Below are 14,628 nucleotides of genomic sequence, written 5' to 3'. Positions count from 1 at the left end.
ACAATGTGTGTAGGCAAATATGTACAGAACAAGAAGCCTTCCACCTTTTTTTGCATGTGAAACAGCCCTGACCTTAGTCATTTCCATTATCCCTGAGAAAGATACATCAAAGTTCAAGCTTGCTGAGTCAATACCTAGAACTCATCAAAATCCTCCTAGGCACTTGTCCCAGGCAAAGCAGGCATCCTCTCTCAACTGTCCCCAGAGAGCTTGTCTCCATCCCCTGGCAACACACAATACAAATGTGCATTTTGACAGTTAATCTTCCTCTAACCTGTGGGAGGGGTTGGATATCAGATACCCTACATATCAGGTATTTATTTACATTGTGTCTCATAACCATAACAAAATTACAGTAATAAAGTAGCAAAAAGTAATTTTATGGTAGGGGATCACCACATGAGGAACTGCATTAAAGGGTCTCAGCATTAGGAAGACTGAGAAATACTGTCTTAGATGATAAATACAGGATCCTCCAGTGCTCAAGAAGGGGAAGACACAGTTCCTTTCATACACTCAGCACCAAGAATTATCGTTGAGTGACAGCTCTTCTTGCCCTTGCAGGCTGAGAACCTTGGGCATTATTAACATGATATTTATTTGCAAAATGTGAGCATTAGGATCACAAAGGACTTCCAACCCTCAGACTCTACGGTGTTCAAGAATGCATGCTAGTCTGATTATACAGGAAAGGTGACAAGAGAACACTTGGAAGAGACAAACAATTTGAAATTTGTCTATAGAGAAGTCAGTGTCACTATGTAGTTTACTATCAAAGAGCAGGACTTACCCTACAGTAAAGAAAAGCAAGTAACACAATACATGACACAATTCTGACAACACAATAAACAAGTCTGAAGTGTTAGCTCATTCCTGCTGAGGCTGCATCATGTGCTTTGAGAAAATCTGCTCCATTTCACCAGCGTAATTACAGACTAAATATTAGCAGCAAAAAGCTAGGTTTAGGGTAAAGAAAACTCCTAATAAAAGAAACTGAGAAAAGAACTTTAAAAAGAATTAGAGGTTTGTAATGCCAATAAAAGCCAGTTATAATAAGAAATACAAAGAAGGAAACTGGACATATGCAATCTGCTCTCAGGATACATAAAGCTATCAATAGACTCATGTCCATCCATCCATGTTAATCAAATGCTTGTAAACAAGGACAAGTTTTTAAAATTAATTTTAAGGTTAGCATACATTTATTTTATTTTTAAATCATTTTGAGGTGCTGGGAGATGAATCTGGGACCTCCATGAATAGACAAGTACACCATGGCTCAGTTAGATCCCCAGCAGGGGCTAATTCTTTGTTCACAATCTAGAGGTGACAACTATAGCCATAAAAGAGAAATATAAGAATGATTATAGAGGTTACATGATAGCTACCCAACAATGTGAATATACTTAATGCCAATGAACTGCACAACTAAAATTATTAAAATGTGCTGTGGAATACTCCCTTTGTACATTGTAAAGATTTGTTACTCAAATTGGTTTAATAAAACACTGGTTGACTGGTAGTCAGGCAAAAAGTATAGGCAGGACAGCCAAACCGAGAATGCAAAAAGAAAGAAGGTCAGAGTCAGAGGAGTTGCCAGCAGATACAGCAAAGCAAGATGGGCATGCCCCACTGAGGAAAGGTACCAAGCCACATGGCAGAATGTAGATAAGAAATATGAGTTAATTTAAGTGTAAGAGTTAACTATTAACAAGCCTAAGCTACCAGCAGAGTTTTTATAAAGAATCTTAAATCTCCATGTTGGCAGGCAGTCAGGGAAACATTCACCTACAAAAAAAAAAAAAAATGGTTGCTTTTATAATATGTATGTTTTGTCATTATTTTAAAAAAACCAGCAATGGAGAGATTATGGGCCTATGCTGGTAGTTTCAATTTTAGGATTGAGGAGAGACCTACAAGGCTTCTTGGGAAGTGTTCTGTTACTACAGTTTTTATAGTTAGATCTTAAGGGAAAGATAGGTAACTGAGTCAGAAAAGGGGTCTCACAGAATCAGAAGAATTGGTGGAAATGGAAATATAAAACTGTGGGGAAGGGTCTGGGATATGTTGGTTGAACAGTGACTAGTAAGCTACAAGATGAACAGGAACATGGGGATTCATGAGAGATCAGGCTGGAGAGGGAGTGGGTCTAAAGGGCCTGGGGAACAGAGGCTGCATTAAAAGACTGTTTTGCTTGTATTGAACAGAAAAGTGGCATCAGGAATGGAAGGCACAATGGTCCAGAAAAGAGGAATAGGGAGAGAAAAGGGGAAGAATCAAGAGAGAAGAGGATGGAGAAGATAAAAAGCCTATTTTGGCACTTTTAACAATGGTTCAAGTCAAAAGTAATTTGACCTAAAGGTAGTGGCAAATGGATGGGAAGGATGTAAGACGAAATACTGACAGGGTCTGCTGAAAAGTGGGAGGTGAAGGAGAGAAGAGAATCAGAAAGGACCTCAGGTCTGACAGCTGAGCTATGGACAGGAGTATGGCAGAGTGGGTGGAGGGGTGTGACAATCTAGGTTTGGAGCAGACTAAATCTGAGTTCTGGTAGCAATAGAAGACTTAGATAGAAATGTCCAAAAAAAGAATTTTTTTTTAAATTTAAATTTAAGGCTTTTAGAATGAGCAGAACTTTCTTAAGAAATGATCTGTGGTTGTTTGAAAGAAAATTGACACCAACAGCTCATGTTCTGGAAGCTTAGTGCACAGTGTGGTGAAGTTACAGTGACTGAGTCTTCAAGAGGTAAAGTCTAATAAAAAGGAATAAGGTCCCTGGGGCACTGACCTTGGGAGGGATTAACACGGTTCTGGATGAATCCCAGTTCATTTTTGAAAAGAGTCCTTGCAAAGCAGAACCATCATCTTTTTATTTTTATCTGGTTATCTTTTTATTTTTATTTTTTGCCTTCTCAGTCTAGTCTAGAGGGCACTCATCAGAGGCCACTGACAGATCTGTTTGACTGGAGCTTTCGGCCTGTGTTAGTTACTTCTCTATAACTGTGACCACAGTGTCTGAGGGCCTCATGGTTTCAAGTTCAGTTCAGGGCTGTGTGGCCTCAGGTGCTTGGATAGAACATCAGGAGGGTGGGGGTGGCAATGGAGGCTCTTCACTTCATGGTGATCAGGAAGTATTGATAGGGAACAGAAGAACAGGCACAAGTGGAGTCCTGAAAGGCATCACCTCAAGGCCCTGCCTCCTCCAGCAATACTCTCCCTCCTCCAGCAAGGCCCTACCTCCTCCAAGAAGACCCTGCCTCCTTCAACAAGGCCCTGCCCCCTCCAACAAAGCCCTATACCTCCAATTTCTTACCACCCTCTAATAATGTCATCAGATTATGAATCCATTAATTTGGTTAGAAATCTCCTAATCTAATCAATACTGGAAATACCTTCCAGACATACACAAAAATTTGCTTTCCTAATCTCCTAGGTGTTTCTCAATACAAGCAGATTATAATTAAGATTATCTATCAGAGTCTCCAAAAATGTGAAGTACATAAGCTACTTTCTTTATTAAGCCTTAGGTATCTTGTAATAGCAATCTATCAGAGAATAACAACTATATTCTTGTTGTTGTGCAACAGATCTCTATAACTTGCAAAACTGAAACCTTGCACCCAGTGAACAACTTTCTTTTTTTCTTCTCTCCTAGGCTCTTGGCAACTACCATTCTATTTTCTAAGATTTTGATTCCAGCTACCTCCTCATGAATTCTCCTTCTTTATGACTGTCTTATTTCATTTAGCATTACTGATGACAATACAATGGCAACTATGAATAAGAGATTAAACTAAGATCATTATAAAAAATAAATGAAGAAAATATTCCTAGTCAAAGTTTAGCCTTGTTGGAGAAGTAAAATGGAGAACACACAAAAATAACACAATGTGAGAGTAATATTAATATGAATTCATCTTTTTGTATAAATGAAATTTAATAACTACTTTATTATAAATACGCCAGAGAGCAATGAAACAGACCATAAAAATATAATAACAGCACTGAAAGTAACCAAGCTTGAGTCCTAGCATTCTTTTATCTGCTGTTTATTTTTATTTCAGTAGCAATTTGTGAGATATTAACTAAAGAAAGAAGAATCAAGTTTATGGAATATTACAAGAGTATTATGTAATCGGTTTCAGATGAACATTTATAGGACTGTAAGTAGCCAGTTCTAAGCAATGGAACACACAAATACATCCTCAAGGAGTGAGCAGGAGAGGGCAGACATCTATTAACAATAAGATCTGGGGCTAGAGAGATGATTTGTTTGTTAAGAGGAGCACTCATTGCTCTTTCAGTGGACCTAGGTTCAGTTCCCAGCTCATTGGGCAGTAACTCCAGTTCCAAAGGACCTGCCTCCCCTTTCTGACTTCCATAGACACTGTACACACAGGAAAGCACTTAGATCCATTCAGATAGAACACTCATATATATACAATAAAGTTAAATAAAATCTATAAAAAAATAAAAGCCAGGTGGTGATGGTGCACACCTTTAATCCCAGAACTTGGGAGGAAGAGGCAAGTGGGTCTCTGTGAGTTCAAGGCCAGCCTGGCCTACTGAGCAAGTTCCAGGACAGCCTCCAAGGCTACAGAGAGACCCTGTCTCAAAAAAAAAAAAAAAAAAATTAAAAATGAATAAATAAAAGATTTAAAAGTACGTCTTAAGTAATCTCTAGTCCCAAAGATCATACATTTTAAATATTGGTTATTTAACAAATAACACTATGAACAACACAAAACTAAATCTTCTCTCCTTTAGAACCAAGGAGAGATTTCAATGACCAATATACCTAAGCATAACATTAATATTAGCTTCACAGTGCAGAACCTAGTGAAACAGAGAAAATCAAAATCTTTACAAGCATGCCCCAATTTTCCCTTTGTAAAATTATATTTAAGTTAAACATAAAACCATGTAAAGTGATATTGAAATAAAAAAAGGATAACTTAAATATACTATTTTGGGACTGAGTGTGGTGACACACCTTTAATCCAAGCACTCGGGAGGCAGAGACAAGTGACTCTCTGAATTTCAGGCCAGCATGGACACAACAAACAGCAATAATACTATTTGGGGGTTGAAGGTGCTTAGTGTTAGAAGCACGTGAAGCATGGGCCCTGGACTCAAACACCAACATCAGACCAAAAACTACATAACTAAAAAGCGTCTGTATCATAATCAGAACAAAGGATAACAACAAAAATTGGAGGATTAAGGAGTCGGGCGTTGGTGGAGCATACCTTTAATCCCAGCACTCAGGAGGTAGAGGCAGGTGGATCTCTGTGAGTTCCAGACCAGCCTGGTCTACAAAGTAGGATTAACTATAATAAAATGTATGATACATATCAATATCATAAAATTTACTGAGGGACATAGAAGATCTTAAGAGTATTAGGAGACTTGTAAAGATATAAAATTTTCCCAATTTAATTTGCAAATATTAAATATAATATAAAGCAAGGTCATACAAACTCAGAAGTAACTAAGCCACATGTTCTCATATGCTTGGATATATTTACCCAGAAAGCATGAAAGCCTTATCATGTAACATATCAAATAAATGCATTAATCTACATAGCATCTAATGTAAAAATTAAGTCATAAACAAAGGTAGAAGCCAATATGAATACTTCCAAAAGCCTTTCTAATTATGATAGCAAAATGTGAAATCATTAAAGAACGATAGATTTCATTACCTGAAACCTATAAAATATCTCTAAAAATATTAGTATAAAAATTATATTATGTGAATATAGTACAATGTGCCTATCCAGTCTCCATGTGATGGATGAATTTTCCAGCTTTGATTTTTTTTTTTTTTTTTGGTGTGCATGATTTTTAAAAGGAAAAAAAAAAAAAAAAAACAACTGGGTGCTGGAGAAATGGTTCAGCAGTTAAAAGAGGCAGCTGCTCTCCCAGAGGTCCTGAGTTCAATTCCCAGCAAACTCATGACGGTTCACAACCATCCTTAGAGGGATCTGATGCTCTCTTCTGGTGTTTATGCTTACATGCAGATAGATCTTTTTCTTTTTCTTTATTTTTTTCTTTTCTTTTTCTTTTTTCTTTATTTTTTCCTTTCTTTCTTTTTTTTTTTTTTTTTTTATGTTATACATAGATCTTACAATGGAAGTGTTTTCAAGCCTCTGGGTAAATATCCTCAAACGGCATAAACAAATCATAAAGTAACTTTACATTTAACAATGTAAAAAGTCTGTTTTCCAAACTGGCTGTACCATTTTTCACAATCCCACCATTAATGGGTACACATTCAATTACTCTGTATTACGCAGGTAAGTTCTTAAGCAAATGGCCAATTTTAAATGCTTAGGGGACATGTAGCTATATAGATAGGTAGTGGTATCTCACTGTGGTTTTAATTTGTATTTCCCTAATGACTAATAATATTACACATCCTTTCCCAAGAAGGGACATCTTTCACTTATATTTTTATCATATATATTGGGAAACCTGGGAAGCCAAACTTGGAAATGTTACAAATACAAGGATGTTCCCAAAGGGGTATCCTAAAGTTATCTATCAAGTCCTGGCTCCTGAACAACACTCCAGAAGTGCATGTCTGATCTGAAACAACACACCCAAACCTCTGAAAACTGAAGTACAGAATATTTCCAAGACTGGCTTGAGTGACACAGAGTAATACAGATCTTGACAGCACCACAAAGCTTTGGAAAATTGAACTGAGACTGGAATCACACTCCACCTAAGGTGGGTCAGAACTTACAGCTGAATCTAACTAGGCCATTTCCTACTAGAACACGCAAACAAAAAAATTGACCATAAAAATAAACAAGGACAGGAAAAAGGAAGGAGAAGAGAGAAGGAAGGAAGGAAGGAGGGAGTTTTATGGACAGTGTTTAAGAGACTTTAGCACTGTTGCAGCTAAGAGAAACTGCCACACTGGAAAGGAAATTGAAAGAATAATGGGCAAACACTTCACAAATTTGGCAAAGGTCAAAAAAATAAAAATCTATTACTAAACTTCTAAAAACCAAACACAAATAAAAAAACTCCCTGAAAGCAGACAGAAAGAATTCTGGTATGTTTAAATGACTGTGGCTTTCTCAAAAGAAACTACAGAGGCCAGGTGGCATGAGGCAAACACTTCAAAGTGCTAAATAAATAAAGCACCAATAACACCTGGTAGCCCATAAATTGGGGCTTTATATCCAATTAAAAATATCCTCCAGGAGGAAAGACAGAACGGACAACCAATAAAAGAAAAGCAGAGAATCTACTGTAAACAAACTGACTTTAATATAAATTAACCAGAAAATTCTTCAGATAAAAGAGAACTAACACCCAAATTTAAAGAACAAATGAAAAGCAGTAGGTGTAAGTATCCAGGTAACTATATAAACTATTTTTTAGCCAGGTGGGGTGGCACACACTGTAATCCCCGCACTCAGAAGATGGAGGCAGGAAGATCTCAAATTCGAGGTCAGTCAGGGTCATACAGTGAGACCCTGTCTTTAAAAACCAAGGGCTGGGGATGTCACTCAGTGGTAGAACACTTGCCTAGCATGCACAAGGTTGTTTCTAGTAGACATACACACAAAGAATTAGTTTGCTTTCTCAGCAATCAGGAGGCTGAGGCAGGAGGATCATAAATTTAAAGCCACCCTGAACTACATAAAAATATAGCTTTACTCCAAGCTCCCAAAACCAGAGGCATAACAGGAAAAACAATTAAAACTAATCCAAACCTACCAGTGATTATATATTCAATTTAAATGTTACAAATAAAACAGAACAAAAACAACAATAACACTTGACCACCCATAACCGAGGTTAATTCACTTTGACAATTTCTTTTAGTTGATAAAACCCATAGCCTCTGTCAAAATGAATTAACATTCAGTGCTGGAAATTAGATCACTTCATATATATGGTATAGATAGATAAGTTAAAAGTGAAAACAAAACAAAACAAAAAACCCTGGGGAAAAAGGATCCCATGTAGATACATACATTTAAGAAGTAATGAAGGGCTTAGGGCATTAGGTCACTGGCAGAGAGCTTGACTAGCATGTGCAAGGTCATAGGATAAACTCCTAGCACCATAAGGATGAGCAAGAGGAGGAAAAGAAGAGGGGAAAAAAGAGAAAAGAGGGAGGGAGGGGAACAGGGGAGAAAGAAATGAGAAACGAAAAATGAAGTAAGATACATTAACTCAGAGGAGTGAGGAATAAGATTATATAGTGATAAAAGGGCCACTTCACTAAGACAATATAACCCTAACTGTATGAGTATCTAAAACAGGACTTCAAAATGCAGGAAACAACAACTGGTAAAACTAGGAAGAGAAATGCACAATCCACAGATGAAGTTGCAGACTTGGCAATCAACACAACAAAAGGGCAGATGTCAGCCCAGGACAGAGTATCCACAGCACTAGGAACTAACCAGGTCTAAAAGGTTCTTTATACTGTCCCCACCCAATAGCAGCAGAGCACACATGCTTTTCAAACAGTCATCAGACACACCACATCCTGGGTCATGAAGCAAACAGGTTTAAGGAAGCAAAATCCTGCCCAGTGTGTTCTCTGGCCATGATGGAAATGTAGGAACAATTAAGAGGTCAAAGAAAGTATCTTTTTATTGATAAAATCTCATAAAAGTAAAGCACATTTCCTGTAGGAACTACCTTCAGACGGCAATTCATGAATTACCATACATCCCTTAATCTACATTTTCTGAAAACTCATGACTTATCAGTTAAAAGAACAGAAAACAAACATTTCACAAGGCAAAACAGTACAAAAGCTATCCTACCTTTAGAAAATCAAAAAGTCACCAGCTTAATTCATAATTTAGAAATTTCTTCTAAAATTATCAAGAAACAAATGGAGATACTGTCTGACATGAAAAATTTAAGAAAATTTTGTGAGTTACTACAAGTAGGAATCAAATGACATCTACTGTAAATTTAACATTTGTTTTCCTAATACTAGATGATGGGAGATGTCAAAAACCTTATAAGTAATTGTGGAAAATATAAGTAGTTGGCTTGTACCAATTCACACAAAACTAGCCTTCACTGTAACAGGAAGCAATACTGATCCATAAACAGATCTGACATTGCCACCAGTAGTCACTGCCAAATCAGTTGAGACATTAACTTATTTTTTGGGCTAGTATGTAATTTGGCTCAATATAAAGGAGAAATGACAGACTTCACAATAATTGTAAATAAGCAAGCTTTTTTTTTTAGATTTATTTATTATGCATACAGTGTTATGCTTGCAGGCCAGAATAGGGCACCAGATCTCATTACAGATGGTTGTGAGCCACCATGTGGTTGCTGGGAATTGAACTCAGGACCTTTGGAAGAACAGCCAGTGCTCTTAAACTCTGAGCCATCTCTCCAGCCCCAATAAGCAAGCTTCTATGATCAATTAATCTCTTAGGGAGCTATCCAAGCCAATGACCTTCAACTTGTTCACACTAAACTGAAAAATTAAGCAATAGTTCACAATTTATTGATTTTTATGGTGAAAACAATCAAACCCACAGAGGGAAGAGGGCATCAGATCCCTTGGAACTGGAGTTATAGACAGGTGTGAGCCACCATGTGGGGGCTGAGAATGAAACCCAGATCCTCTGGAAGAGCAGCCAATATCCTTAACCTCCGAGCCATCTACCCAGACCCTTATCTTATTAGTTTTCAACTATTTATTTAGTTTTGAAAGTTAAATTTTTAAAATGCATGTGAGATATAAGTGTCTGCTCATCTGTATGTGCACCACATGCATGCAGATACCCACAGAGGGCAGGGGAGGGTGTCCGATGCCTGGAACTGGAGTTACAAAGACATGTGAGCTGTCATGTGAGCTCTGGGAACCAAATCCAGGTCCTTCGGAAGAATAGCCAGTCCTCTTAACCACTGAGCAATCTCTCCAGCCTCCAAAGTAACTATTAGAATAATCTGTCAGTGCTACAACAAATTGTTATTGGTACTAGTATTGATTGCTACAGGTAACTAAAGGTTCTAATCAAATGATCTACTCAAAGCCATTACTCACAACTCATCTTCATACGCTTTAAGATACTCAATCCTTTCTTTTACAGAACAAGTCCCTATTACTGATTTTAGCACAGAATCTGGCTTTAAAGATGAGAGAGACTTCAATACAGTCAATTTATTGAAAGACACTTCCAGTTTACTCTTCTACCCAAGCAGAAAGCTAACAGAAAGAACATAGTTAAAGCTTCCATGTAAACAGCAACTATTAATCTGGGCATGGTGGCACCCACCTTTAATCCTGGCACTTGAAGAGGCAGGCAGGTCTCTAAGTTTGAGGCTATCCTGGTCTTCAAAGTAAGTTCCAGGGCAGCCAAGAATACACAAAGAAGTCCTGCCTTGAAAAACCAACCAAACAACCAAACAAAAACAAACCAATCAACCAAACAAACAACTTTCCTCCTCTTCCAAAGCTTAAGGAACATCCTAGCAGATTGTATTTGTTTTATTTTACAGGTTGTTGTTGTTGCTCTCTTACAGTATCTGTTTAATTTTTAAGTAAGGTACTATAAGAGATTAGCAAGTGATAAAACAAATATAACAATATACCATACTGAAAGTCACAGGAATGTGTTGTCTCCTCATAATGTCTTACTGGAATGTACTCATTTCTCTTGGGAAGAGGTGAGGTGTGTCATATAGTGCTGGGATTCTATGTGAACATTACTTGAACTGGAGCACTACAATATTTGAAAAGTACTGTGAAAACCAGAGACTATTGGGCAGGTAGCATACACAGTGTGGATATCTTCACCAAAGGGATAAATCATGTCCCAGGCAAGATACAAGCAGAATGATGTAAGATTCCATCCTGCTATGAAGAGCAGTGAATAATTTAAAGCTTATGAATTGCTTATGTCTGGAATTTTCCATTTAAGACTTTCAGATTATGATTGATAGCCAGTGACTGGAGCTTGGGAAAGCATAACCAGATATGGGCAGGCTTCTCAGCATTTCAAAGGTAGTAAGAAATTTTCACAACTTTGGTTTCTGTTGTTGACTCTATGTACAATAAATGATAATTCTGCATTCCTCAAGACACTTTTAAAAAAGTTAATAAACATGATGTTCATTGAACCAAAAGAGTGGAAAGTACAAATTGGCCTTTAAAAAAATCCCAATTTTAAATCTTTAAATTCAAGTTGTCTAATTACTATCTGAACTTGTTCTTTGTGTTCTAGTAATTTCTGTGAACATCCGTTTCCTCACCACTCCCACTAGATATATATTTGCTAATGATATGATTCTACAGAACAAAACCAATTACACAGTCCTGCCTGTTCTTGTTTCCCATTTGGTGAACACTCTCACATCTCTGAATTGTCTTTATCCTTAGAAAACTATTATTGATCATCTGAATTGCACAGAAACGAGGCCATGGACTGAAAACGTCTAATTTATAAACATGAGCTCTGAAAACCTAGGACATGAACCCTAAGCAGCATATTTGGCTCTCTGTGAAGATAGGGAAGGCTCTCCTGAGTTCATCATGTTACAAAGTACACAAGGGTGCTAGGCCTTAAAGGTCAGACACTATGCTAGGCTGAACTACAGCTCACAATGCAAACTCATGACTCAAATGGAAGTTGGTGTTCTGTTTGAATATGCTTTTACCTTTTTCTTTTCTCTTACAGTAAGTAGCACTCAGACTAAAGAGGAGAAAGGAAAAGGAAGAAAAATTCAACCAGGTCTTTAATGTACAAGATGAGGTAAGACCAAAAGGATTTTATAAGGCACACCTCACTATCAGTTGTACTTGTGAAACATGAACAGGTCCAGAATTAATGTTTGAATTGTCAGCATTTCTTCAAGAAAACTTCCTGGTACGAAATGCTACAAATGTTTTCATTCTGAAGGTGAAAAATCACCCATCTGTTCAACTGTGTTCTAGTTGAATTTTGACTCAAAGCAATTAAATTATGCCAGGAGACAGTATCAATTCAATTTTCAAAATCGTGGACTGACATATTTCACATGTCTCACAACCCGAGCCTCTTCTTTTGGATCCCACCCATGCTCTAGAAGCTGTTTCTTAACGCTTGGTTCCACTGGAACAAGTGACTGGATCACTAAGTACTACATCTGCTGTCACTCGTCTCCCACAGCAGTCGGGGTGGGGAATCTTTTCTGTGGGTTCTACTTGACACTTACCCAGTGACTAGTCCTTTGATTCTTCTCACAGTTTCTTATACCTCTAGCTCATATTCCCTTTTCGTTCCCATGTATTCTAATAGATAAAGCCCTTATGGTCAAGATATCACATTCCAAATAAAAACTCTGTGGGCTCCCTCCTCTAGGACTCTGTCCCCTTCCACATGGTAAACAAAGGTAACAGGGAAATGAGCAGCACCACCCTGCCCAACACCAGTGGACAGGAATTACAGTCATGATTTAAAAAGAAGAGGATGCTCTGGGAAGGCGGGAGTCTTTCTAGCAGTGCAGTGACCTGAAAAGGTCCATATGTGCCTGGGAAGGACAAGGAGTCCAGTGCAGAGGAAAGGCAGGAAATGAGCTAGATAAGGTTGAATCAGACTCTGTTGCAGTTCAGACCTGATTCTACTAAAATGTGAAACCAGCAGAGCCAGAAGAACCCCTCAAGATTTCCTTAAAAAAACAAAGTCCTTCTTATTAGATCCCAACCCATCTTTGCCAAGCCCTACAGCCATACCTCATAAGTAAACAGTCTTGAGGAAACAAGCTGTGAAGCAAGGATAGGAATGAGATCTTCATATTGGACTAGTTTGTCTATGGGGTTCCCACTATCTTCAGGATCTAACAGTTATTGAAACACAATTTTTACTCCTTAGCATCTTTAAGGGCTCATTTTTTGTTTGTTTGTTTGTTTGTTTTTTGTTTTTGCTTTTGTTTTTCTAGAAATGGTTTCTTGGTATAATCAGCTCTGGCTATCCTGGAACTCAAAGAGATCTGCCTGCCTCTGCCTCCCAAGTGCTGAGATTACAGGTGTGTGCCACCACCACCTGGCCAAGGATTCATGAATATCAAATACTGTATGGTTTTTTGTTTTTTTTTTTTTAATTGTGCACTGCTTATTTATTCTTAGAGAGTTTTCTCTCTAGTATATGCCCTATTTAATGAAATAAAAACTCTATGTTCTTTTCTTCACAGCGAAGCTATTTCAAGCAGAGCACTTCAGTATTTAGAGCACATTAGTGCTGCTCAATGTAACAGCCATTTTAGAGGAAGAATGATGTCCACATGATCAAAGGAGCTCACACTTACACAAGGCTGCTCTGGTTACATGATGTGCTATCTACTCACATTTCATAACTGCCAAAAGTATAAAAAGAGAGGGAATAAGGCTCAATAAATCAACAAATGTTTCCTTCTTCCAAAGGAAGAAAAAAATCGTAATTGCCAGTTTGAAAGGCTTAACTCCATGTGAGCAACAGCTTAAGAAACCAAACAAAATCCCATAAATACAAAGCAGCTGTCCTAACTAGAAACAGTATGCATAGACACGTGAACAACACATAAGGCTGGTGGCTATATTTCTGACTAACTTCCTGACCCCATACTCATTCAAATTATAGGAAAAGCAACCCACAATAAGCTGTAGCCCAGTGTTCACTGTAAATGACTAAGGTACATAAACAAGCCAGGACAAAACGGGAAAAAAAAAGTTATATGAAAATTGTAAGGTGTTTCATTCCTATTAGAAAAAATTAAAAGTAATTCAGTTCTATGGTAGCAGAGATAAAGAGCAGAGCTACAGTCCATTTCCCACTACTGGACTGTAAGATACATCACTACACTTTTAAAATAAAATAAAATGAAATAGAGCAGACTAGAAAACATAATACCATATATATTACAATGGTAAGTTAGTTATCAGTTCTCTACAGTGATAATTATCAGTTTTTTGAAGCAGAACCAATGGCCTCGAGTGTGCTAGATAAATGTTCTACCATTGAGCTATATCCCTAGGCCCCACATTTAAGTATTGCCTCATGAAGGTTTTTGTTTGTTTTTTCAAGACAGGGTTTCTTTGTGTAGCCTTGGCTGGAAGTCTAGACAAGGCTGGCCTTGAATTCACAGAGATCTGTCTGCCTTTGCCTCCTAAGTGATGGGATTAAAGGTGTGCACCACCACTACTTGTCTGATGAAGTTTAAGAATAGTTTTTAACATATATAACATAGAAAAAATGCATATAAGCAACCAAAAAGGGGACTGGAAAGATACTCAGTGGCTAACAGTGCATATTGATTTTTGTAAAGGACTTCAGTTTGGCACCCATGGCAGGCAGCTCACGACCTCCAATAACTCCAGCTCAGGGGACCAAACTCTGTTTCTAGCCTCTATGAGCAATAGCACTCTTGTGCACACATACACAGAGGCATACACATCATTTAAAAATTTTTAAAGGCATTTCATACTACAGGATACAAGTGAAAATTTAAAAAACACAGTGACCTACCATAAGACAAACTTATTTTCTCAAGGGAAGAAGGATATTTTTTATGAATTTTGAGTATCTAATATTTGAAACAACTATGTACCTATTTTTTGTGATAACAATTCACAAAAGATGTACTGTTCTGCTTCTATATACCAGGCAT

The 14,628-nt window shown here is 37.6% G+C and overlaps 1 protein-coding gene across 1 annotated transcript in view; it reads right to left on the bottom strand.

The window, feature by feature from the left end:
• Cpd (carboxypeptidase D) overlaps positions 1–14,628 on the bottom strand; it is a 65,031-nt gene that overhangs the window by 38,303 nt on the left and 12,100 nt on the right. The gene's annotated exons all lie outside the window — the stretch shown is intronic.

This window comes from Phodopus roborovskii, unplaced genomic scaffold (genome assembly GCF_943737965.1).
Source record: "Phodopus roborovskii unplaced genomic scaffold, PHOROB, whole genome shotgun sequence".
In the NCBI taxonomy this organism is placed as follows: Eukaryota; Metazoa; Chordata; class Mammalia; order Rodentia; family Cricetidae; genus Phodopus; species Phodopus roborovskii.
This window is presented reverse-complemented; position numbering and strand designations above follow the sequence as displayed.